Genomic DNA, 22,870 nt, shown 5'->3' on the forward strand with positions numbered 1-22,870 from the left:
CGGCACCCAGCATCTGCTTAGGTATTCTGCCTGCATTTAAGGTGTAATGCCAGTAGGTGGCGATAGTGTGCAGGCCCTGAAGTCTCTTCCAGAGCAGATTCCCTAAGGATCATCTCAAAGGTCCTTCCTTTTTATACTTTGAGCAGCTTCACCAAAGGACCCGCTGAGCCTCAGTTTCCTCATCTGTAAAATGGGGATAATAGTACTAAGATCATGTAAAATCCTTCTGTGCATAGTAAGACTTTCAGTAAATGTCTGCTTCTTTCCTAGCTGAGTGATTATGAGCCTGGCTTTTGGAACCAGAATGCCTGGGTTTGAATCCCAGCTCCACTACTTACCAGCTGTGTGACCTTGGGCAAATTACCTAGCCTCTCTGGGCCTTAGTTTCCTTGTTGGTAAATGGGGCTAGTAATCGTAGTTTATATGTGTAAGGTGCTTACAAGTGCCTGGGCCAAGAAAAATGCTTTGAGTTTGCCATTGTCTATGTATGTGCTGGGGTGAACCCTCTCTCAAGCATAGTCTGGGTCCTAACCCTGGGCACCTCCTAAGATTCAGTGCTTTGTCAAGATCATGTCTTCAGGGCTTTTTTAACACCCCTGGCATCAGTCACGGACAGAGAGAGCCACAATTCCAAGACTCCCAACACCCTGGTCTCCGGATGCAAGGTACAGCTGGCAACAGCCTCTGTCCACCAGGCAGGTGATGGAAACCAATTTGCGAGTGTGAAGCCAGCTGGTGGGAAGATAAGGAGGGGGCCAAAGGGGCTGTGAGGCTCTTTTTTAAAAAAAAAATTAATTAATTAATTAATTTCTTGGCTGTGTTGAGTCTCTGTCGCTGCGCATGGGCCCCCTCCAGCTGCAAGGAGCGGGGGCCACTCCTTGCGGTGCGCGGGCTTCTCATTGCGGTGGCCTCCCCGCGTTGCGGAGCACAGGCTCCAGGCACAGGGTCCTCAGCAGTTGTGGCTCACGGGCTCCAGAGCGCAGGCTCAGCAGTTGTGGCGCACGGGCCCAGTTGCGTCGCGGCACATGGGGAGCCTCCCGGACCAGGGCTCGATCCCATGTCCCCTGCATTGGCAGGCAGATTCTCAACCACTGCGCCACCAGGGAAGCCCTGTGAGGCTCTTTTTAAAGTACTTTTGTCCCTTGGGGGTGTGCTGCTCACCTCTGTGCCTACTGCTGGGAGGCAGCTCAGAAAATGAAACACCCTGGGGCTACTGGGCCAATCACTTTCCCGCTGGTCGGGCCCCACCTCCATGCAGATTTTCGGGGGAGGTAGAGGAATCTGGTGACGACAGCACCTGACCGGAAGTCAGATCTGTTTTTAGCTCAGCTCTGTTACGGATGTGCTGTGTGACCTTGAAAGAGTCACTTTTCCTCTCTGGGCTTCAGTCCTGCTCTGCCAAAATTGGGACACGCTCCCTGCCCTTCCTTTCCAACCAGAGATACGGTGAGAATAGAGGAGCTCCTCAAAACGTCACCTCCTCCTTGAAGCCTTCCATATCAGACGGAACAAAAGGGAATTCAAATCCTCCCCACCTCCTTCCATGTCTCCCAGGCTAAACATGCGATATTAACCACCAATTCGCTCGCTGATTGATTGATTCCACATGCATGTTCAGTGCTGGTCTGCCCTCCTGTCTACACATCCTTTCTGTCTTGCCTGCAAAACTCCTCTGAAGTGGGCCATGCCTGCCTCCTTGCTCTGAATGGCATGGAGAGTCTAGCAGAGGAGGCCTCTTTCTGAGGGATGGTTCGGGGCTCCAGGTGAGAAACGAAGGTCCCATGGAATCCCAGATGGATCAGAACTTAATGAGGGCTTCCCTGGTGGTGCAGTGGTTAAGAATCTGCCTGCCAATACAAGGGACACAGGTTTGAGCCCTGGCCCGGGAAGATCCCACATGCCACGGAGCAACTAAGCCCGTGTGCCACAACTACTGAGCCTGAGCTCTAGAGCCCGCAAGCCACAACTACTGAGCCCACGTGCCACAACTACTGAAGCCTGCGTGCCTAGAGCCCATGCTTTGCAAGAAGAGAAGGCATGACAATGAGGAGCCAGCGCACCACAACGAAGAGTAGCCCCCGCTCGCCGCAACTAGAGAAAGCTGGCGCACAGCAACGAAGACCCAACACAGCCAAAAATAAATAAATAAATAAGTAAATTTATATATAAAAAAAAAAAAAGAACTTAATGAGACTGAGAAAAGTGAGTTTTGGGGGAGATCAGAGATGGGAAAAGCACTTTGAAAAGTGAAAAGAGGGGATTCCCTGGTGGTCCAGTGGTTAGGACTCTGGGCTCTCACTGCCAAGGGATGGGGTTCAATCCCTGGTCGGGGAAGTAAGATCCTGCAAGCTGTGCAGTGCAGCCAAAAAAAAAAAGAAAGAAAAAGTAAAAGAAAAAAAAAGTGAAAGTGAAAAGAACTATGGAAATGAGAGAAAGTCTTAGTCTCTGGACAGGGGCACAAAACAATAAGAGAGGGAGATGGGGAGGGGGGTTAGTTTACCTCTGATGAACGCTAAGTTTTGCAGTCAGAAAATCTAGAAGGAAGCTAGTTTAATTTTAGGAAGCATGGAAGTTCTGTGTCAGTTTCCAAAATAACATTTTATTTTGGATTACACATGGGCAAGGGATGTGTGTGTGTGTGTGTGCTTTCCACTCTCATTTTTTTCAGGGCTTGGGGCTGCTAAGGTCTTAATTCAATGCTAGGCATACCTCAACTTCAAATGGAGTAAGCCCAGCTCTTCTGCTCCATCACCCCCTCTCCCCACCACCTACCCCCTCTCTCTATCATCTGCCTAATCAGGTCTCCCCTTCCAAGACCCACCCCACGATGGCCCCAAACTGGTCCAGCTTCTGTGAACCTCCAGTCTCCAGCCTCTCTGAGCGCTTTGAATTATGACCCCATCACCTGTGAATACCTGTGCCCTTCCTGCTCTTGCCATCCTCCACCAAATGCCCAGCTGCCAAGGGACATTGAGTGTCCCGTGTTTTGGACTTCACTGCCTTTTCAAAACTTACCCCTCCTGGGCTCCATTCCATCTACACCAAAGCCCCGGATGACATATGTATAGTAGGGGAGGGGCAGATATTCTAGTCTTTCCATCCTAGATTGCACCTTAACACCCTCTTGGGGAATTAGCCTCTCACAGAAAGAATGTTCTGTCTGGGACTTCCCTGGTGGTCCAGTGGTTAAGACTCCGTGCTCCCAACGCAAGGGGCACAGGTTCAGGGAACTAAGATCCCGCATGCTACACTGTACAGCCAAAAAAAAAAAAAAAAAAAGTTCTGTCTAACGGGAATTTCGTAGCACTGGAGGAGACCAAAAGGGAGAAATTTATTATCACTAACATGTAGTTAGTGATAATATAATCGACACCAATAACTGCACAACTGTTAGGTTCCAGGCACTATGCTAGGTGCATTACTTTCTTTATCTAATTCCAACAACCCTATGAGGCAAGTGTAATTATCATCATAATAAAGACAACAAAATTAACCGAGTACTTACATGCTAAGCAGTTCACCTGGATTGTCTTGTATAATACATAACCTGTGAGGTGGGTTCTATTGCTGTTCCATTTTCCAAACGAGGGAACCAAGGCATGGATTAGTTAAGTAAGTTGTCACACAAGCTATTAAAATAAGGGGTCTGAACCTCAGAGAGGTTAAGTAACATGCCCATCTTTACCCAGCAAACAAGGAGAGAAGTCTCTGTTTTCCCCCCTACATGCTCACCATGCCTCCTCCTGGGGCAATGGAAAATGCCAGGTTGAGGTGAGGGCAGCTGGGACCAAGAACTGCTGGGGTGGAGATAGGGGTGGGACTTCGTCAGCTCCAGACATCAGCATACCCCTGACACAGAGGGTGTCCAGAAATGCTCCAGGACCCCAGCTCCAGCCACCTGCCAAAAGTCCCTGGCTTTGCTGGCCTCTCCAGTAATCCTTCCCTGCCTCCTGCCCATCTGGCTCATTAGAATCACAGCTATTGTTCAGCACCCCATTGGAATGCTGCCTCCTCCAGGAAGCCTCCTGGATGGCTTTAACCCAGAGCCATCTGACCTTCTCCGGAACACTGTCCACTCACTTGGCTGTCCTCTTCATCCTTGGGGTAGGTGCTGCCATCTGGCCTCCCCCACCAGGTACTGAGTTCCTTTAGACTCTAACACCTAACACAGGATCAGTGCTCAGAGAATTCTTTTTGAATAAATACATGCTGCACTGGGGACTCCCCTGGGTCACTGGGGTCACGAATTTCAGTGCCTCTGGTGAGGGGTGATGGAGAGGGAGGGTAGGAAATACAAATGTGTGACAAGCCCAGGTGCAGACATGAGGGAGTGGTGAGCTCTGTGGCAAACTAGAGTCTGCATGCTCCCTTGAGGGGCTTACCATCAGATTCAGTCGCGCCCACTCCCCGCAGATGGCTGGGACCTATTCTCGCCCTGACCACCCTCACTTTCTTTCCCTTTCTCTAGCTTTATTTTCCTACTTTGTGCATATCACTTAAAAGCGTACACTACATACTATTTATTATATTTAACACCTGTCTTCCCTCACAATGTGAAGTATCTAAGGGCAGAGATTTTGCTTTTTTCCCCCGATGGTCAGCATTTTTTAGCAATAAAGTATTTTCGAGTAATTTTTATTGGAATATAGTTGATCTACAATGTTGTGTTAGTTTCTGCTGTACAGCAAAGTGAATCAGTCATACATATACATATATCCACTTTTTTAAGATTCTTTTCCCATATAGGTCATCACAGAGTATTGAGTAGAGTTTCCTGTGCTATACAGTAGGTTCTTATTAGTTACCTATTTTATATAGCAATGTGTACATGTCAATCCCAATCTCCCAATTTATCCACCCCCACCCCTCGCCCCCATTTTGTCTGTTTTGTACTCTGGTGCAGTCCAACCTCTCATCAGTGCCCTGCACAAAGTAGGCTCTCAATAGATAGGTGTTGAATAAATCCTATTTATAAATCCAAGACAGTTCTTTGCAAGTCTGCAGTGAACAGAGCTGCCCCAGGGCCCCCTGCAGTGTCCAGGCTTCCGGAAGCATTCAGGGTTCAAGGCAGGAAGGGTGAAGGCTTCGGGGGTCACAACGAACGAGCCCCCCAAAGAGCCCTCAGGAGGTGGCCTGGTCTGTCTTGGTGACAGCAGGGCCAGCTAGAACCAGGGCAGAAGGGTTAGTGACTACCCTGGGGTCAATGGGGCATTTCTGGGTGAAGCTGATGTGGGGTGGGGGGGTTATGGGTGGGATGGTGGTGGAGGAGGGGCCCTCACTCCAGAGCACCCCCCCCCAAACACACACACTCGCGCCAGACGTACCCACCATACACGCCCCCGCATGTACCAGAAGATGCAGGATTAAGAGAGGGCAGAAACAGATGGGGCCGGAAGAATGTCCTAAAAAGTGGGGAAAGGGCAAAGAGGGGGAGGGGAGAGACACCCCGGAGTCTACGGTGCTCCCGCAGGAGGGCTGGGGAGGAGGGTGCAAGGGAGGTGCTCTCTGCACCCGGCCGCCGCAGAGCCCTTCTGCCCCGGCACCACCGAGCACCCCCTCGGAGGAGGGCGCCGGCCTGCGAGCTGGGGGTGCTGTGTGTCTTCCCCCCGCCCCCGCACCTCCTAAGCAGGTTGCAGCCGCCTCAGCAGCCGCGGCGCTTTCACCTGCGCAGCCCCGCGCCGCGCCGCCATTGGCTCGCTAAAAATGCCTCGCTAATCTGCGCCCATCTGTGCGCGCCTCCTCCCTCCGCCTCCCCCCCCCCCCCCCCACCTCGGCTCTGACCTTCCTCCTTAGCGCAGCCCCGGCGAGGTCTGGAGGGACGCGGCGGCGGGGACGGCGGCGCAGCTTCTCTTCCCCCGGCAAGTCGTGCAGGCTTGAGGCCGGGTCCCAGACACCCCGTTTGGCCCCGCGGCGCCGCGGATGGTGCCGGGCGTGCCTGCCCCCAGGTAGGAGGTCTGGCCCTTGGCTACAGGGTGGGGAGGGAGGGCTGCAGTCAGGGAGTGCGTGTGTGCGGTGGGCGCAGAGACTGACAGGGGACAATTGGACAGTTACCTGCAGAGAGGTGAGCGCGCGGCCGGGGGTGCTTTGCAAACGCCGGGGTTCTCGGGCATCACCCGGGCAGTATCAGGATGTCCCTGCGCTGGGCCCCCTGGGAGAGGGACCTGGCGGAGACCTTTACCTGGGGGAAAACGCAGGAAATAGGTTCCTTGGGAAGGTGGGACGCACGCCCCGGGTCCTGTCCGAGTCTCTGGCCTGGCTTGTTCCGGTACCGGCAGGGTGGGTCGGCTGATGCCAGCTTGGTGCGTAGGCTATTTGTGGACCAGAGTGGGCTGGGGAGAAACACAGCAGCTGATGCGTGCCCTATGTCCTGTCCGGTTTACAATTAAAGATATTTTCTTCTGTCCGTCTACGCCTTCCCCCACAGTTGGGATGGGAGGGGGGAAGAGGAGCAGGAGGTGACGATGAATGGCCCGCAGATACAGCAGAAGCCAAGGTCTGTCTGGCACTGCCCTCCTCCCCACCCCCGGGCCACTTGCTGCCTGTTAGAACTCTCTCTCCTTATTTTTGCCTTAGCGGAGGCCATGAAGAGATTAAAAGGTCATCAGGGTGTGAGGGACACAGAGGCAAACCACAGAGCTTGGCCAGACCAAACTTCAAGCGCCAGCTGCCCCCCACACTCCACTGCCCAGCTCTGCACCCGACGTGCAGTGACACACATGGGTGCTTTTCTCTGGGCACAACCATAAATAACTCACGTTGCCCGGGCTCTGGCATGGCGGGTGTGCAAACAGAACTGTCAATGATTTTGGAGGTTCTATCCCTCACCCACCTGGCCTTCCCACAACAGGTCCATAAGCCACTCACAAGCCCCCCCTCCAGGCAGCTTCCTGATACCCCAGGTGAGATCCTTGCCTCCTGCCCTGCATTCTCCAGCCTAGCCTGCCTTGTGGCTTGGTTATTTATGCCTTGTCTGTCGCCCACTACACTGGAAGTGCTTTAGGGTAGGAATGTGTCTGATTTATCTGTCATCGCCCTTGCACCTGACCAGGGTCTGGCACCAAGTAAATGTGGGATGAGTGAATGAATCAACCTGAACTCTGAGAAATAGCTGGCAACCTGAAGGAGGAGGGTGAGCCCCATCTTGAGCTTTCCTCCCATCCCCCAGGACCGAAGAGCTACCAAAAACAGACACTCCCATTCAGGCCCTTCCTGGGCCTAGAAGTGATGGGCATCTATGGCATTCAGAGATAAACATTGCAGTCCTGAGGGCTCCAAAGGGTCTTTTTGGGCCCGTGGTATGAGTCCCTGGCTGGTCCAGGCTTGGTGGAAGGCCCTGGTGAAGGTCTGGCTTTCCTCAGGCCCCTGGGCTGGCACTTTTCTCCTGGGGTGCTAAGCTCACTCCAGGGTCTCTGTCTCTATCCCAGCCCTTGGGAGGGTCCCGGTCAGCATCAGGGCGTCTGTGAGGCCCAAGCCAGATCATCCTCAGCCTCGGAGGTCCTCATAGGGAGCTCTGAACAGATCTTAAGATTGTGTGGAGGAGCCGACCCAGGCCAGAAGAGGAGGCTGCCAGCAAGGGTTCTGGCCCAGCCACAAGGCTCTGTCTGTGACAGGGACATTCTCAGAGCTTCCCCAGCCCTTGTTGCTCCTTCGACAGCCATGCTGATAACATATCTGCAAGATGTTCTTATTCTCATCTCACAGAGGGGCAGACTGAGGTCCAGAGAGGGTCAGCAGCAGAGCCAGGGCCAGCACTCAGCTCCTGGCCCCAAGTCCAGTGTTCTCTCCACTGGGCTTGAGGGAGCTGGGGCGAGGTCCCAGACCCAGGTCAGAGTGTCCAGTTGTCCTCAGTCCCATCTGGCTCTGTCCTGGCCCCTAGTAATGGAGAGTAAGGGCGTGTTGCTTCAGGGCTAGTCGGGGGAGGTGGAGGATGGTTTGGTTAGTGCCTGCAAGTGGTTGGCCCTGGGGGCCTTTCGGGGAGGGATACAGTAAAAACAGTAGAAACGAACAGTGCACAGCATCTGCCACATGTCAGGAGGCAACTATTTTTCATGAATGGAGTCATTCAGTCTTCACATTAGCCCAATGAGGTAGGTACTACTATTACCCCCATTTTACAAATGAGGAGACTGAGGCACAGAGAGGTCAACTATCCAGGGTCACACAGTTTGAAATTGGAGGAGCTAGGATTTGAGCCTAGGCTCCAGAGTCCATTATTCCCTAATACATTCCCTAATGCAAGAGCAAGAGGGCTGTGGACCTTACTGCTGAGGGCTCGTCTCTGTGGAGACACAGGTTTCAGGTACTCTGTGGCTAAAGTCCCCACATGTTAGGTAGTGTGTGCATGATTAAGTGTGACTGTGATGGTTTTGGATGCTCAGAATAATAACACCCATAGTAGTGGGGCTCTTTGAGCACCTACCGTGTGGCAGGCAGAAATCTTTATAAGATGCACATCTGAGTCTGTCACTCCCCTGCTCTGCATCCTTCATTGGCTCCCCATTGCCCTGAGCACAAAGTGCAGTCTCCCTCCTGTGGCCCCGCTGCCCTCCGCAAGCCTGGGCTTCCTCTCCCTTCTCACCCCACCTCTGCCCTCAGCTGCTCTGAACTGCTTTCAGTTCCTCAAATAAATCACACTTCTCTCACCTGCAGGCCTTTGCACAGGCTGATCCCCTGCCGAAAGCACGCTCCCGACCCCCTCCTCCCTACCCATTCCTCCTCACCCTCAGGAGTCTGCTGAAACTTTTCTTCCTTCCAGAAGCTTCCATGAGTTCCTCCTCCCCACACTTAGCTCACCTCACCTCACACAATATCCTCTCTGGCTTTTCATTCCTCGCACCCACCCCCAGCTGTGGAGTCCTTGGGGGCAGGGTCTGTGTCCTGTTCCCAGAGTCCCCAGTGCCTAGCACACAGTAACCCAGCTCCTACTTGTGGGATGAGTTAGCAAATATTGGTCCCCCTCATACACTTTCTCTCCTCACCAATTTCAGGACTTTTTAGCATTCCCCTCCCAATAGGAGCTAAGGACTCCTTCAGAATTTGCCTATAACACCCCCAGCAAGGACAGGCTGGTGGTGGAAAGCCTTCAGTGGAGAAGTGAAACTGCCTGTGGGCCTGGCAGGACAGGGGAGGCATTGGGGTGGGAGTTGGCTGATCTGGGGGAAGTCCTCCCTGGGGAAGCAGGTAGGAGGGATGGGGGAGGAGTGGGAGAGTTAGATAGGAGGAGGGCTGCTTGGTTTGGTTTTACATTTTTCTTAAAGAAAAAAAAAGCTTTTATTATTGTTTTTTTTTTTTATTACCAAAGTAATATGTAGCCTGTGTGGAAAACCTAGAATGTACTGGAAAGCCAAATTAGAAAAAACTATTAGCTAGCACCAGACCTACCCACTTGTGGGCACTTTGTGGCTGGTTTCTAGCCAGGGACCTGTGGACCGGAAGGGGGAGGTGGAGACTGGGGTCTGGTGGGGCAGGTGAGGGTCCCAGGACTGGGACTTACGCGGGCAGGGGAGTGGTCCCCGGACCTGTGCATAGCAGAGGAAGGAAGCAGGATGGGTGGAAAGAGGAGTGGAGTTCTGGGAATTCCCTGGTGGTCCAGTGGTTAGGACTCCACGCTTCCACTGCAGGGGGCAGGGGTTCAATCCCTGGTTGGGGAACTAAGATCCTGCATGCCATGCAGCGTGGCCAAAATAAATAAATAGATAGATTTTTAAAAAGTGGAGCTCTGATGCAGGCCCAAAAGGGAACCCCAGGGCGCTCTGGAGCTGGAGGGGCCCATCCCAGTCTCTTTGGAATGGTTGGGCCTTAGGACCTCAGCATCCTTCCAGCACTGGGTGTGGCCCACGGTGTGCCCTTAGGCAGGTGGTTCTGCAGCAGCTGCCATCCCTGAAGGGGCTGCCAGCTGAGGGTCATGTGCTGACTGCACCCCCAACAGAAAGGATGGGTGGGAAGGTGGGAGATGGGCCGAACGGAGAAGACCAGCAGGAACCTGGCCCCAGGTGGCTCTGGGGAGACAGGAACTCTAATGCCAGGGAAGTTGGTGGGGCATCTCTGGGTGGGGAGCCTGTCATTGGGGGTTGGGGGATGCCTGTGGAGACCTCGAGCTTGGGTGTTGGGGGTAGCAGGATGCCTAAAGACTGGGAGGGCAGAGGGGGCCTCAGCTCCTATTTATTTATTTAAAATTGAGAATTATGTGGGTTTTATTTTTGCATTTAATATTTGTTTGTTTGTTTGCCCCGGGTCTTAGTTGCAGCACGTGTGCTCCTTAGTTGCAGCTCGCGGGCTCCTTAGTTGTGGCATGCAAACTCTTAGTTGCAGCATGCATGTGGGATCTAGTTCCCTGACCAGGGATGGAACCCAGGCCCCCTGCATTGGGAGCACGGAATCTTAACCACTGCGCCACAAGGGAAGTCCCTCAGCTCCTATTCTGAAATTACTTGGGACTTCTCTGGCTGTCTGGTGGTTAAGACTCTGTGCTCCCAATGCAGGGGGCTCAGGTTTGATCCCTGGTCGGGGAACTAAGATCCCACATGGCACGTGGCGTGGCCAAAAAAATAAAATATAAAAATTACTTGATATTGGGACTTCCCTGGTGGCACAGTGATTAAGAATCGGCCTTCCAATGCAGGGGACACAGGTTCGATCCCTGGTCTGGGAAGATCCCACATGCCGCGGAGCAACTAAGCCCGTGAGCCACAACTACTGAGCCCACGTGCCACAACTCCTGAAGCCCACTCACCTAGAGCCTGTGCTCCGCAACAAGAGAAGCCACCGCAATGAGAAGCCCACGTACCGCAATGGAGAGTAGCCCCTGATTGCTGCAACTAGAGAAAGCCCGTGCTTGGCAACAAAGACCCAACGCAGCCAAAAATAAATAAATAAAATATAAATAAACTTATGAAAAAAATTAAAAATTAATTGATATTTAAATACTGGGTGGGGGCTGTGGTCGGCTTGCCAGATAAACTCAGTTAAATTTGACTTTCAGATAACCAACAAATTTGGTGGTTATCTGAAATTTTTTTTTTTAGTATAAGTATGTCCCAAATAGTGCATGGGACATAGTTGTACTAAAATTTTTTTTTTAATATTTATTTATTGGGAGAGCAGAGTCCCAACCAACCATGTTGTTTATCTGAAAGTCAGATTTAACTGAGTGTCCTGTATTTTCATTTGCTAAATCTGGCTACCCTAGACTGGGCTGGGGGGCTGGGGGGAGGGGTAGAGAGAGAGGGAGGGAGCCTAGGGGTCCTAATTTTCTCTTCTTTTGGGGAAAAGGTCAATGGATACTTGTTTGAAGTTGACAGTTTAAAAAAATTAACATGTCCATTTTTAGAAATAAATGAGATTTTTGAAATTTTGCATCTGTAAATGTTTGCACCTGTAAAGTTTTTTTTAATTAATTAATTTTTGGCTGCGTTGGGTCTTCATTGCTGCACACGGGCTTTCTCTAGTTGCAGAGAGCGGGGGGCTACTCTTTGTTGTGGTGCACGGGCTTCTCGTTGCAGTGGCTTCTCTTGTTGCGGAGCACGGGCTCTAGGTGGGCGGGCTTCAGTATTTGCAGCACGTGGGCTCAGTAGCTGAGGTGCATGGGCTCTAGAGCAAGGCTCAGTAGTTGTCGCGCACGGGCTTAGTTGCTCCGCGGCATGTGGGATCTTCCCGGATCAGGGTTTGAACTCGTGTCCCCTTCATTGGCAGGCGGATTCTTAACCACTGTGCCACCAGGGAAGTCCCTGCACCTGTAAAATTTTGCATTTGTTTCTGTTCACTGTCCAGAGAGTAACTCCCTATTTGTGGATTTTGGCTCCCCAGTGCTGCTCAGAAATAATAAAATGATCCATCCCATTATTTATTCAGGAGGGACAAAGGAGATTTGATGATCAAGGGTGGAGTCACTAAATAAGGCTAATCCATTGGAGAAATGAAAGTCATCATCATAATAAAGCTCTTAGGTGGCAGAGGGTGTGGGAAACTGGAACTCTCCCATCAGCTGGAGGATAGGTCGGCACTACCTCTTTGGCAGTAGCCGCCAAAGTTTTAACCCGGCAGTTCCACGTCCCAGGATTTCTCCTACAGGCACCCCCTTAGTAGGATACAGAGAGCCGGGTGGAATGGTCTGTGTGGCAAAACTAAACGTCCATCAGGAGGGCTGGTGACATATTAGGACCTCGCGAGATGCTGTGATTTTGGCAGCTGTTCATTCTTTGGTTTGGTCAGTGAATGTGGACTGAATGTTTTCTGTGTGCTGGGCACTGTTTTAGGTGCTGGGGACCCAGAGAAAAGAATGGGCAGAGCTTAATATCAGGGTGGAAAGATGGTCAGAATGTATTGGCAAGTCAAAGCAAGTGGCTTTGTAGAACAATGTGTATAGTATGATCCCACTTACAAAATATACATATGTATGTTGTGTTCACATTTGCGTAAAAATGTCGAGAAGGCTGCATACCTGATGGTTATTAGAGCTTATCTCTGGGGCAGGTATTGGGAGGTCAAATGCCAGGCAAGAGAGGGAATATTTCCTCTTTATTTTAGCACCCTGTGCTATTTGTGTTTTATACAACAAACATCATTACTCCTACAAAACATCATTAAAACTCTACTTCATAATACCTGGGATTTTTCTTGGAAATCTAAAAGAAGTGAGCGTTTGAACTGCACGTCCCTCAAATGCAAATTTGATGCCATTTGAGTCAGATGCTGCCACTTGGGTTTGAAGAGTTTTTATTTGTGGCTGGTTTCTCACTGGTTTCCTCATGGGCTTGTTTCTCCTCTCCTTCCTCCTCCCAATCCTGGGGTGGATGAAACCTGGTGGGATGGGAAAGGAGGTAAGTGTGGGTATTAGGAGGTCACAGAGAAGGGAGGCAGGCCCTGGACAGCAGTGCCAGGGGGCCTGAGGGGGCTGAGATCCTCTGACCTGTGCCAGGCACTGTTCTATTTATTCATGTTTATTAACTCATTTAGTCTTCTCAGTAACTTTATGAGGTTATCCCATTTTACAGATGTGGAAACTGAGGTTAAGTGACTTGACTGAGGTCACACTGGCTGGCAAGTAAGTGGCTGAGGCAGGATTCACACCCATGCAGTCTGGATCCAGAGGCTGTGCTCTTAACCTGGAGGCCACAGCCCTTCTCGTTAGGGAGTGGAGATGACCACTCTCAGAGAAGAGAGTCCTTGGCAGGCCCTGCTCCCTAAGGCTGGGGGTGATTGATCATGGCAGGTCTTCGGCAGGAGTAGACCTGGAGGGAAAAGATGGTAGATCCAGAGCAGTGGACACTGGGGCAGGGGAGGAAATTAGCACAGGAACCCAAAGGAAGAAGTGGGAGATGGGGCTGGTGGGGCAGGTGCTGGATAGTTTAGATGATCGGCCTCATTGGCCTGGCTGGGGCAGGTGGCCCAGGGCTATCCTTGCTCCTTGCAGGGCCTGGCAGAGGCCCAGCATCCCCAGGCCCACTCTGCCCCACATGGGCCTTCTCTGGGGCCACACACCCTATCCCTGGCCTGCCTGGGTCCAGCCTTGACTGGCCTCCTGAGAGGAGAGACAGCTGAGGTGGGGCAGGAGCAAGGGTTGGGTGTCAGGAGGCCCAGGGTGAGGTCCTGTACCTGACACTGACATATGGAGGGGCCTTGGGACATTCAACACCTCCCTTTGGACTTGGTTTCCTCCTCTTTTATTTTAAAACTTTTTATCATGGAAAAATAAAAGCATTTACAAAAGCAGAGAGAATAGTATAATAAACCATCATGTACCTACCACTCAGCTTCAAATGCTATCAACTCATGGCCAGTCTTGTTGTACCCCCCACCCTGGAATAATTCAAATCCCAGGCATCATTTCATCATAAGTATATCAAGATGTATCTCTAAAAGATGAGGACTTTTCCTAACATAATCACAATACCATCATCACACCTAAGAAGAAACCATTTCTTTATATCATCGAATATCCACTCAGCATTCACATTCCTAGTTGTCACAGACATGTCTTTTTTTACATCTGGTTTGACTCAAGATCCAAATCAGGTCCACACACATTGTGACTGGTTGATAAGTCTTAGTCTCTATTAATCCATACTTTCCCCCCTCCATCCTTTTCTTTGTCCTTGGCAATTTATCTGTTGGAGAAGCCAGGTTGTTTGTCTCATAGGATTTCCCACAGTCTGGATTTTGTGGATTGCATCCCCATGGTGTAGTTTAACATGTTCCTCTGTTCCCTCTGTAAATTGGTAGTTGGGTTCATCCCTCTTCTGACCCCTCCTTGTGCAGTCACCCATAAATCCTCCAGCTCTATCTTCAAGACACCCAGAATCCCACCACTTCTCACCACCTACACTGCTGCCCTCCCTCTAAGCCCCCACCATTTCTCTCCTGGATCATTGTAGCAGCCTCTAACTGGTCTCCCTGCACCCGCCTTGCCCCAGCAGCCAAAGAGATCCTTATAAAACCTAAATGTGATCATATCCCTCCTCTGCTCAAAACTTCAATGACTCCCTCTTATTTGGAATAAAACCTAAAGTCCTATAACAGGTCCTACAAGGCCCTGTGTGATCTGGCTGTCCAGTACCTCTGACCTCATCTCATGCCATTCCCTCTTCACTGGGCTCCTAGCCATTTCTTGGGCATATCAAATATCCTCCTGCCGCAGGGCCTTTGCACTGCTCTTCCCTGTGCCTGGCCTCAGAGGTCCACGTGGCACATCCCTGCACATGTCAGCGCCTCAGCGAGGCCTTCCCAGAGCACCTCATCTAAAACAGCCCCTGTTGTTCTCCATCCCCTGACCCTGCTCTGTTGTCCATCGTAGCACTTATGCATCCCTCGTGTTAGAGTCTCATTAGTTTCTGGTCTGTCTCCCCTACCTGCCTGTGAGTCCCATGAGGGCAGGGCGGCACGACTCTGCCCACAGAGCAGACCTCCTCTGCCACTTAGATCCCTCCCTGTCAGCTCCTCTCCTTCCAGCATTTCCTGGAAAATAAAACAACCCCGTACTTGCGCGTGGCACTTCATAGTTTACAAAATACTTCCTGTCTTAGGTCAGATTCCTTGGAAGCCATACCCAAGACAGAGATTCCTGGGTCAGTGGTTTCCTTCAGGCATGCGCACAGAAGGGAGAGAGGGCGCCTGATGGGGCCAGGAAGGAGCTGGAGAAAGATGTGCTTTCAGCTAACTCTAGCTCTGATCCCCCAGGGAGCTCTGGAGTGGGAGCAGCAAGTGCAGGGTTGGCCTTCCTTGAGGCAAGGGGCCAGCCTTTGTACCCTCTTATCAGGCCTGGGGGAGGGCATAACCTCCCAGGCACCTCTAGGTGAGGCTGCTCACCTATAAGCCGCAGTCAAAACACTAATTTGAAAAGATACATGCACCCCAATGATCATAGAAGCATTATTTACCATAGCCAAGATATGGAAGCAACCAAGGTGCCTATCAACAGACAAATGGGTAAAGAAGATGTGGTGTATACACACACACACACACACACACACACACACACACAATGGAATATTCCTCAGCCATAAAAAAGAATGAAATTCTGCCATTTGCAGCCACGTGGATGAGCCTAGAGAATATTATGCTTTGTGAAATAAAGTCAGAAAGAAAGACAAATACTGTATAATATCACTTATATGTGGAATCTAAAAAATAATACAAACAAATGTATACAGAAAACAGAAACAGACTCACAGATATAGAAAACAAACTAGTGGTTACCAGTGGGGAGAGGGAAGGGGGAGAGGCAAGATAATGGCATGGGATTAAGAGATACAAACTACTATGTATAAAATAGATAAACAACAAGGATATATTATATAACACAGAATTACAGCCATTATAATGTCTTTTAATGGGGTATAAACTATACAAATACTGAATCACTATGCTGTACACCTGAAACTAATATTGTAAATCAACTATACTTCAATAAAAAAATAACAAACAACTCTCAGGAGAAGGGGGCATCTGTGAGCCACCTGCAGCAGCTTGGGGATGGTACCCCATATGATAAAGGGGTGCTAACAGTACCTCTTCCACCTTCATATCCATTTTCTGCTTTGAGCCCTGCCATTAGCCTATGAGGAAGGTATTTATTAATTAGTATTATTCCTATTTGACAGATGAGGAAGCTGAGGTTGGGAGCAGGGATGACTTGCCTGGGGTTGCACAGCCAGGAACGGGGCAGACCTGGGATTCGATTCATTCTTACTTGGGATCCCCTGATTAGTTGATAAATTGTCTTAGTGGCTACTGGATCATTGTTTTACTCTCATGCATTCATTCAGCAAATATGTATTGAGTGCTGTGTGCCCAGGCTGAACTGGGCACCAGCCATTCAGTGGTGAATGAAACCCATCTTGTCCTTGCCCCCTGGAGCTTTCACTCTGGATCTGCCAGCATTTAGCTGACCGCCCCTCCGCCCCCCTGCTTACCCTTGTTGAGCCCTCAGCAGCCCCAGCTTCCATAATGACAGCATGTGATGTTTGTTGAGCACTTACTATGTGCTGGGCACTGTGTAAGGCTCTTTGTGTTGATGAGCTCGCTTCACCTTCCCAGCGCCCTGTTTTCAGATGGGTAAGTTGAGGCTGCAGAGGGCACTAAGGCTCCTGGTCCAGGTCCCTCCATGAGTGTGTTATAGAGCCCTCTGAACACGGCTCTTTCCACTCCTGCCTCCCCTCCCACGGCCCCACCTACAGCAGGATATCTGGTGTCACCTCTATCAGCAGCTCCATCGGACACCAGGCTGCCACCGCCGCCTGCTCTCCGAGTGTAGGGTGACCGGCTGCCATCTCACCTGCCCCACTTGGCCCTGCCCCAGCTGGGGCACTTCTGATGGGAGGCCTCCCCACCATACAGGGCCCAGGATCCCTGCCTCTGCCCCCGTTCCCAACACCTTTGTCACTGGCCCCGACTGACTGGGTGGCCCTTCCGCCAGCCCCAGCCGGGCCCGGGCATTGGGGGCCCCTCCCCCCCTCACACCAGCTGGCCTGGTAAGCTGCAAAGCTGGCTCAGGTGCCCCTGGACAGGGCCACAGGGGCGGGGTGGCCAATCACAGTGGGGCTTCCTTCCCTTCTCACCACTCCCCAAGCAGGGCCAAGACAAGCCCAGCAGGGAGAAATCAAGTCACGACATTTCCACCTGAGGGGTTTAAGTGTGGGGAGGGCCCCTCAGGCTGCCTTGGTGATGGGGATTTATGAAGCAGTAGAATGGGGGTGGGCACCCAGCTTGCATCAGCTCAAGGTCCCTGAGCCCCCCTGGTCCTCCTAGGACCCTCCACCACCAGGCTGCTCTGAACCATTGCTCAGCTGCGCTGAGCTGTGATGGCTGGGCCTCTGTCCTTTACTTCAGGCCTGGAGGCTTCCTCCAGGGGCCATGCTAAGGAGGTGCCTGCCCCCCCCCAGCCCCCTTTGGCAGAATTCTGGGAATATTTGTGCAAACTTTGGAAACAAAATAGCTTAGCGCATGCAGATAAGCCTGTCTCCCTGTTGGCATGGCCATTGGAGCGGTTAGTCTGCTTACAGCCTGGCGGGGGTGGCTGTGGTCAGCAGGGGGGATGCAGGGGCTGGAAGATGGGGGTAGCCCTGAGAGCCGTGGCCCTCCCACCTTCGCTGCAAGTTAACATCAGATTTCCAGCACATTTTTCTTCCCACCACATGGTGAGTTTTCTAATTTGATCATTTTGTTTGCTAGACTTCTATAAAGAAATTTCCCTCTTTACCTATTTTGTTATTCTGAAATATGGTACATACAGTAGGATAAAGGCTTGATTCTTTCCCTTTATCATTTTTTAGAGAAATGAGTTGGTGCTTTAGCAACCTCCAAAAGTGACCAGTGAGTAATATTCCTAGTTTTAAAATATAAAAGTATATAAAATAGGTTATACATTTTAACAAATTAATATAAAGCCAACACCCATGTTGCCACCATTTAGGTCAAAAATAGAGAATTGCTGCTGCTTCAAAAGACCCCCACGGACCCTTCCCCACCACAAGCCCCTCTCTCTCCCTGGAGGGACCCACCATTCTAAATAGTTGGGGTTATTATCTTCTTTGTTTTTGGTTTTACCTCGTAAGTCTGCATCTAAAACCAAATAGTTCTTTCTGTCTCTTTTTGAATTTTAATTAATGGAATTATGTATTCTTTTATGTCTTTTTTTGTTGTTGTTTTCAATCAACATTTTCTTTTTACCGTGCATCTACATTGTTCTTTTTTTTATTTTATTTTTTATTTATTTATGGCTGTGTTGGGTCTTCGTTTCTGTGCGAGGGCTTTCTCTAGTTGCGGCAAGTGGGGGCCACTCTTCATCGCGGTGCGCAGGCCTCTCATTATCGCAGCCTCTCTTGATGCGGAGCACAGGCTCCAGACGCGCAGGCTCAGTAGTTGTGGCTCACGGGCCTAGTTGCTCCGTGGCATGTGGGATCTTCCCAGACCAGGGCTCGAACCCGTGTCCCCTGCATTGGCAGGCAGATTCTCAACCACTGCGCCACCAGGGAAGCCCGCATCTACATTGTTCTTTGTAGCGGTAGTCCTTTTGTTTTTTTGTTTGTTTTTTATTATTTATTTATGTATTTATTCAGGCTGCACCGGGTCTTAGTTGCAGCATGCGGGATCTTCATTGCAGCATGTTTTTAGTTGCTGCATGCGGGCTGTTAGTTGTGGCATGCATATGGGATCTAGTTCCCCGACCAGGGATTGAACCCAGGCCCCCTGCATTGGGAGCACAGTAACCGCTGGACCACCAGGGAAGTCCCAGTCCTTTAATTTTTTATCGTTGCATAGTGTTCTGATGTGTAGATATATCATGATTTACTTATCCAGTTTACTGTTTACAGACATCAGGATTGTTTTCTGACTGTGGCTCTTGTGAAAAATGCTACTCAGAACATTCTTATCCACGACTCTGGGTAAATACATGCATGCAATTCTGCAGGGTGTATTCCTAGGAGCGGAATTGCTGGGTCATGGGGAATGTGTATTTTCAAACTTACTAGATAATGCTAAACTGTTTTCCAAAGTGGTTGTACCAGCTCACAAGCAGTGTGTGCAGGATCCCAGTGCTCCACATTTTTTTTTTCTTTCTTTCTTTGTTTTTGGCTGCATTGGGTCTTTGTTGCTGCGTGCAGGCTTTCTGTAGTTGCGGTGAGCGGGGACTGCTCTTTGTTGCAGTGTGTGGTCTTCTCATTGCGGTGGCTTCTCTTGTTGCAGAGCCTGGGCTCTAGGCGCACGGGCTTTAGTAGTTGTGGCTCACAGGCTCAGTAGTTGTGGCGCACGGGCTTAGTTGCTCCGCAGCACGTGTGATCTTCCTGGACCAGGGCTCGAACCTGTGTCCCCTGCATTGGCAGGCGGATTCCCAACCACTGTGCCACCAGGGAAGTCCCCAGTGCTCCACATTCTTGCAGATATTTGGTTATTAGCAGACTTTTCTGGGTTTTTTTTTTTTAGATTTTGATTTTGATTATCATTATGGATTTTTATAAATTTTATGAGTTTCAGTCCTTGGACTCATTATTCTCAGTGATGCTCAAATTTTCCCATCTTTGGCCAGTGAGAGCCTCTTGAAGTTGACTCTGGCATCCATTCACACAACTTTGGAAATGTCCTTGCTTTCTGGAATGAAGATGTTCCTGGCTCATCTGAGCTGCAATCAGCCATTTCTCCGAAGAGCTGGAGATATATATATATATATATATATATATATATATATATATAGTTGTTGTTTGTTTGTTTTTTTAAATTGAGATATAATTCATATACCATAATTTTCACAATGTATAATTCAGTGGCTTTTAGCACATGCACAAAGTTGTGCACCCATCACCACTATCTAATTCCAGACATTTCCATTTCTCCAAAAAGAAACCCCATGCCCATCAGCAGTTACTGCTCAGTTCCCCCTTCCTCAACCACCAGTCTACTTTCTGTCTCTATCAATTTGCCTATTCTGGATATTTCATATAAGTGGAATCATATCTTTTGTGTCTGGCTCCTTTAACGTAGCATAATGTTTATAAGGTTCTTTCATGTTGTAGCATATAACAGTACTTCATTCCTTTTTATGACTAAATAATGTTGCATTGTATGGATATACATTTTGTTTATCCATTCATTGATGGACATTTTAGTTGTTCTCACTTTTTGGTTATTATTAATAATGCTTCTGTGAGCACTAGTGTACAAGTTTTTGTGTAGACATGTTTTCATTTCTCTTGGATATATATCTAAGAGTGGAATTGTTGGATCATTTCATAACTCCATGTTTGATCTTTTGAAGAACTGCCAGACTGTTCTCTAGACTGTACCATTTACATTCCCCCTTATTGTGGGTCTGATTTGCATTTCTCTAAGGACTAATAATATTGAGCATCTTTTCCTGTGCTTATTGGCCCTTTGTATCTTCTTTTTTAAAAAAAATTAATTAATTAATTAATTTATTTATTTTTGGCTGTGTTGGGTCTTCATTTCTGTGCGAGGGCTTTCTCTCGTTGCGGCAAGCAGGGGCCACTCTTCATCGTGGTGCGCGGGCCTCTCTTGTTGCGGAGCACGGGCTCCAGACGCGCAGGCTCAGTAGTTGTGGCTCACGGGCCTAGTTGCTCCGTGGCATGTGGGATCTTCCCAGACCAGGGCTCGAACCCGTGTCCCCTGCATTGGCAGGCAGATTCTCAACCACTGCGCCACCAGGGAAGCCCCTGTATCTTCTTTGGAGAAATGTCTTTTCATATCCTTTGCCCAGTTTTAAATTGGGTAATTTGTCTTTTTATTGTCGACTTTTTAGAGTTCTTTATGTATTCTAGATACTAGCTCCTTATCAGATAGATGATTTACAAATATTTTTTTCCCCATTTCCGTGGGTTGTCTTTTCCCTATGAATCTGTTTAACGGGGAATGGTCTTTGAGACTCAGTCTGGGTGTTGGAGGCATTAGGCTTTTTGAATTCTAGAAACCAACCTAAGGACCCACTTATAGCCTCAGCAGTTCTGGGCAGTAGGGCCTCATCTTACAGTGACACTGAGGCACAGAGGAGGGAGGTGGCCTGCCCAGGGGCACCCAGCTGCTGTGTGGCTGCAGGGCACCAGAGTCAGGTCCCCAGTTTAGTTCCCATAGCTTCTCTTGGGGTCCTCACTCCAGCCCAACCCACATCCTCCAAACCCCCAAGCTCAACCATTCCCTTTCCCTGGGTGCCTCCCACTCTACTTTGTTGCTCTCAGCTCCTCTCCTTCAAGGAAAACCCTTCTTTGGCTGCCCTAGCCCAGAAGGGCCCTCCTAGGATGAGCTCCAGGAGGTGGGAAGCTGCACTTGGACACATTGTCAATGGTCAAATTTGGGAAAAAGCAGATTCAACCAAGGTAAAGAATTTTCTTTACTGCAGAACTCATCAGTGCCTTTAGCTTGCTATTGTGTATTGTGAACATTAAGGAATTTAATTGCCAAAACTTAGAAGCAACCAGGATGTCCTGCAATAGGTGAATGGATAAATAAACTGTGGTATACCCAGACAATGGAATGCTATTCCATGATAAAAAGAAATGAGCTGGGCTTCCCTGGTGGCGCAGTGGTTGAGAGTCTGCCTGCTAGTGCAGGGGACACGGGTTCGAGCCCTGGTCTGGGAAGATCCCACATGCCGCGGAGCAGCTGGGCCCGTGAGCCACAATTGCTGAGCCTGCGCGTCTGGAGCCTGTGCCCCGCAACGGGAGGGGCCGCGATAGAGAAAGGCCCGCGCACCGCGATGAAGAGCGGTCCCCGCACCGCGATGAAGAGTGGCCCCCGCTTGCCGCAACTGGAGAAAGCCCTCGCACGAACCGAAGACCCAACACAGCCAAAAATAAATAAATAAAATAAATAAATAAATAAATAAACCCAATCCTTAAAAAAAAAAAAAAAAAAAAAAAGAAATGAGCTATCAAGCCGTGAAAGACATGCAGGAACCTTAAAAGACGTATTACTAAATGAAAGAAGCCAATCTGCAAAGGCTACCTACGGTATGATTCCAATTATATGACATTCTGGAAAAGGCAAAACTTCAGAGACAATAAAAAGGCCATGGTTGCCAGGGGTTTGGAGAGAGGGAGGAAAAGATGGAGCACAAGGGATTTTTAGGGCAATGAAACTATTCTGTATGATACTATAGTGGTGGATACATGCCATTACACATTTGCCAAAATCCATAGACTGTACAACATCAAGAGTGAACCCTAATGTACAGAATGGACTTTGGTTGATAATAGTGTCAGTGTTGGTTCATGGATTGTACCAAATGAACCATACTGATGAGGGATGTTGAGGGCAGGGGAGTATATGTGTGTGTGTGTGTTGGGGGCGGGGGCTATGTGGGAATTCTGTTTTCTGCTCAATTCTGCTGTGAACCTGAAACTGCTCTGAAAAGTGAAGTCTGTTAATTTAAAAAAGTAACATCAGGGAGTGATGTGTTACAATGGAAAAATAGAACAGGGGAAAGGGGCTAGGGAGCGATGGGGGTGGGCTGGCTGTTTCAGATGAGGTGGCGGGTCAGGGACATTGATCAGAGACCTAAACAGGGCAGGAAATAAGCCTGTGGCTATCAGGGGAAGGGCAGCCCAGCACAGGGAGCAGCAAATGCAAAGGCCCGGAGGCAGGGAAGAGCCTGATTTGTGTCAGGGACACAGTAAGGACAAACTGCCAGGAGGGGAGTGAGGGGGTTGGGGGAGAGGTTGGAAGTGAAGACAAACAGCTTGGGACTCTCCACATCGGCCTGAAGGCCTGGCAAGCCTGAGCAACTCGTTCTCAGTGAAATGGTGAGTCACTGGAGGGTTTCAGCAGGGGTGTGACACGTCAAAATTATACTTATATTTAAAAAAGATGACTGTCACGCAAACAGACAGAAGGGGCAAGGATGGAAGTAGGGAGACCTTTTAGGAAA

At 49.8% G+C, this 22,870-nt stretch overlaps 1 protein-coding gene across 1 annotated transcript in view; it reads left to right on the plus strand.

The window, feature by feature from the left end:
- The first annotated feature begins 5,782 nt into the window (after positions 1 to 5,782).
- Positions 5,783 to 22,870, plus strand: part of PACSIN1 (protein kinase C and casein kinase substrate in neurons 1) — a 64,503-nt gene continuing 47,415 nt past the window's right edge. Inside the window, exon 1 of the mRNA XM_007186861.3 lies at positions 5,783 to 5,945. The gene's annotated coding sequence lies outside the window, so the exon portion shown is untranslated. The remainder of the gene's footprint in view (positions 5,946 to 22,870) is intronic.

The sequence above is a fragment of the Balaenoptera acutorostrata genome, chromosome 10 (genome assembly GCF_949987535.1).
Source record: "Balaenoptera acutorostrata chromosome 10, mBalAcu1.1, whole genome shotgun sequence".
Lineage (NCBI taxonomy): Eukaryota > Metazoa > Chordata > Mammalia > Artiodactyla > Balaenopteridae > Balaenoptera > Balaenoptera acutorostrata.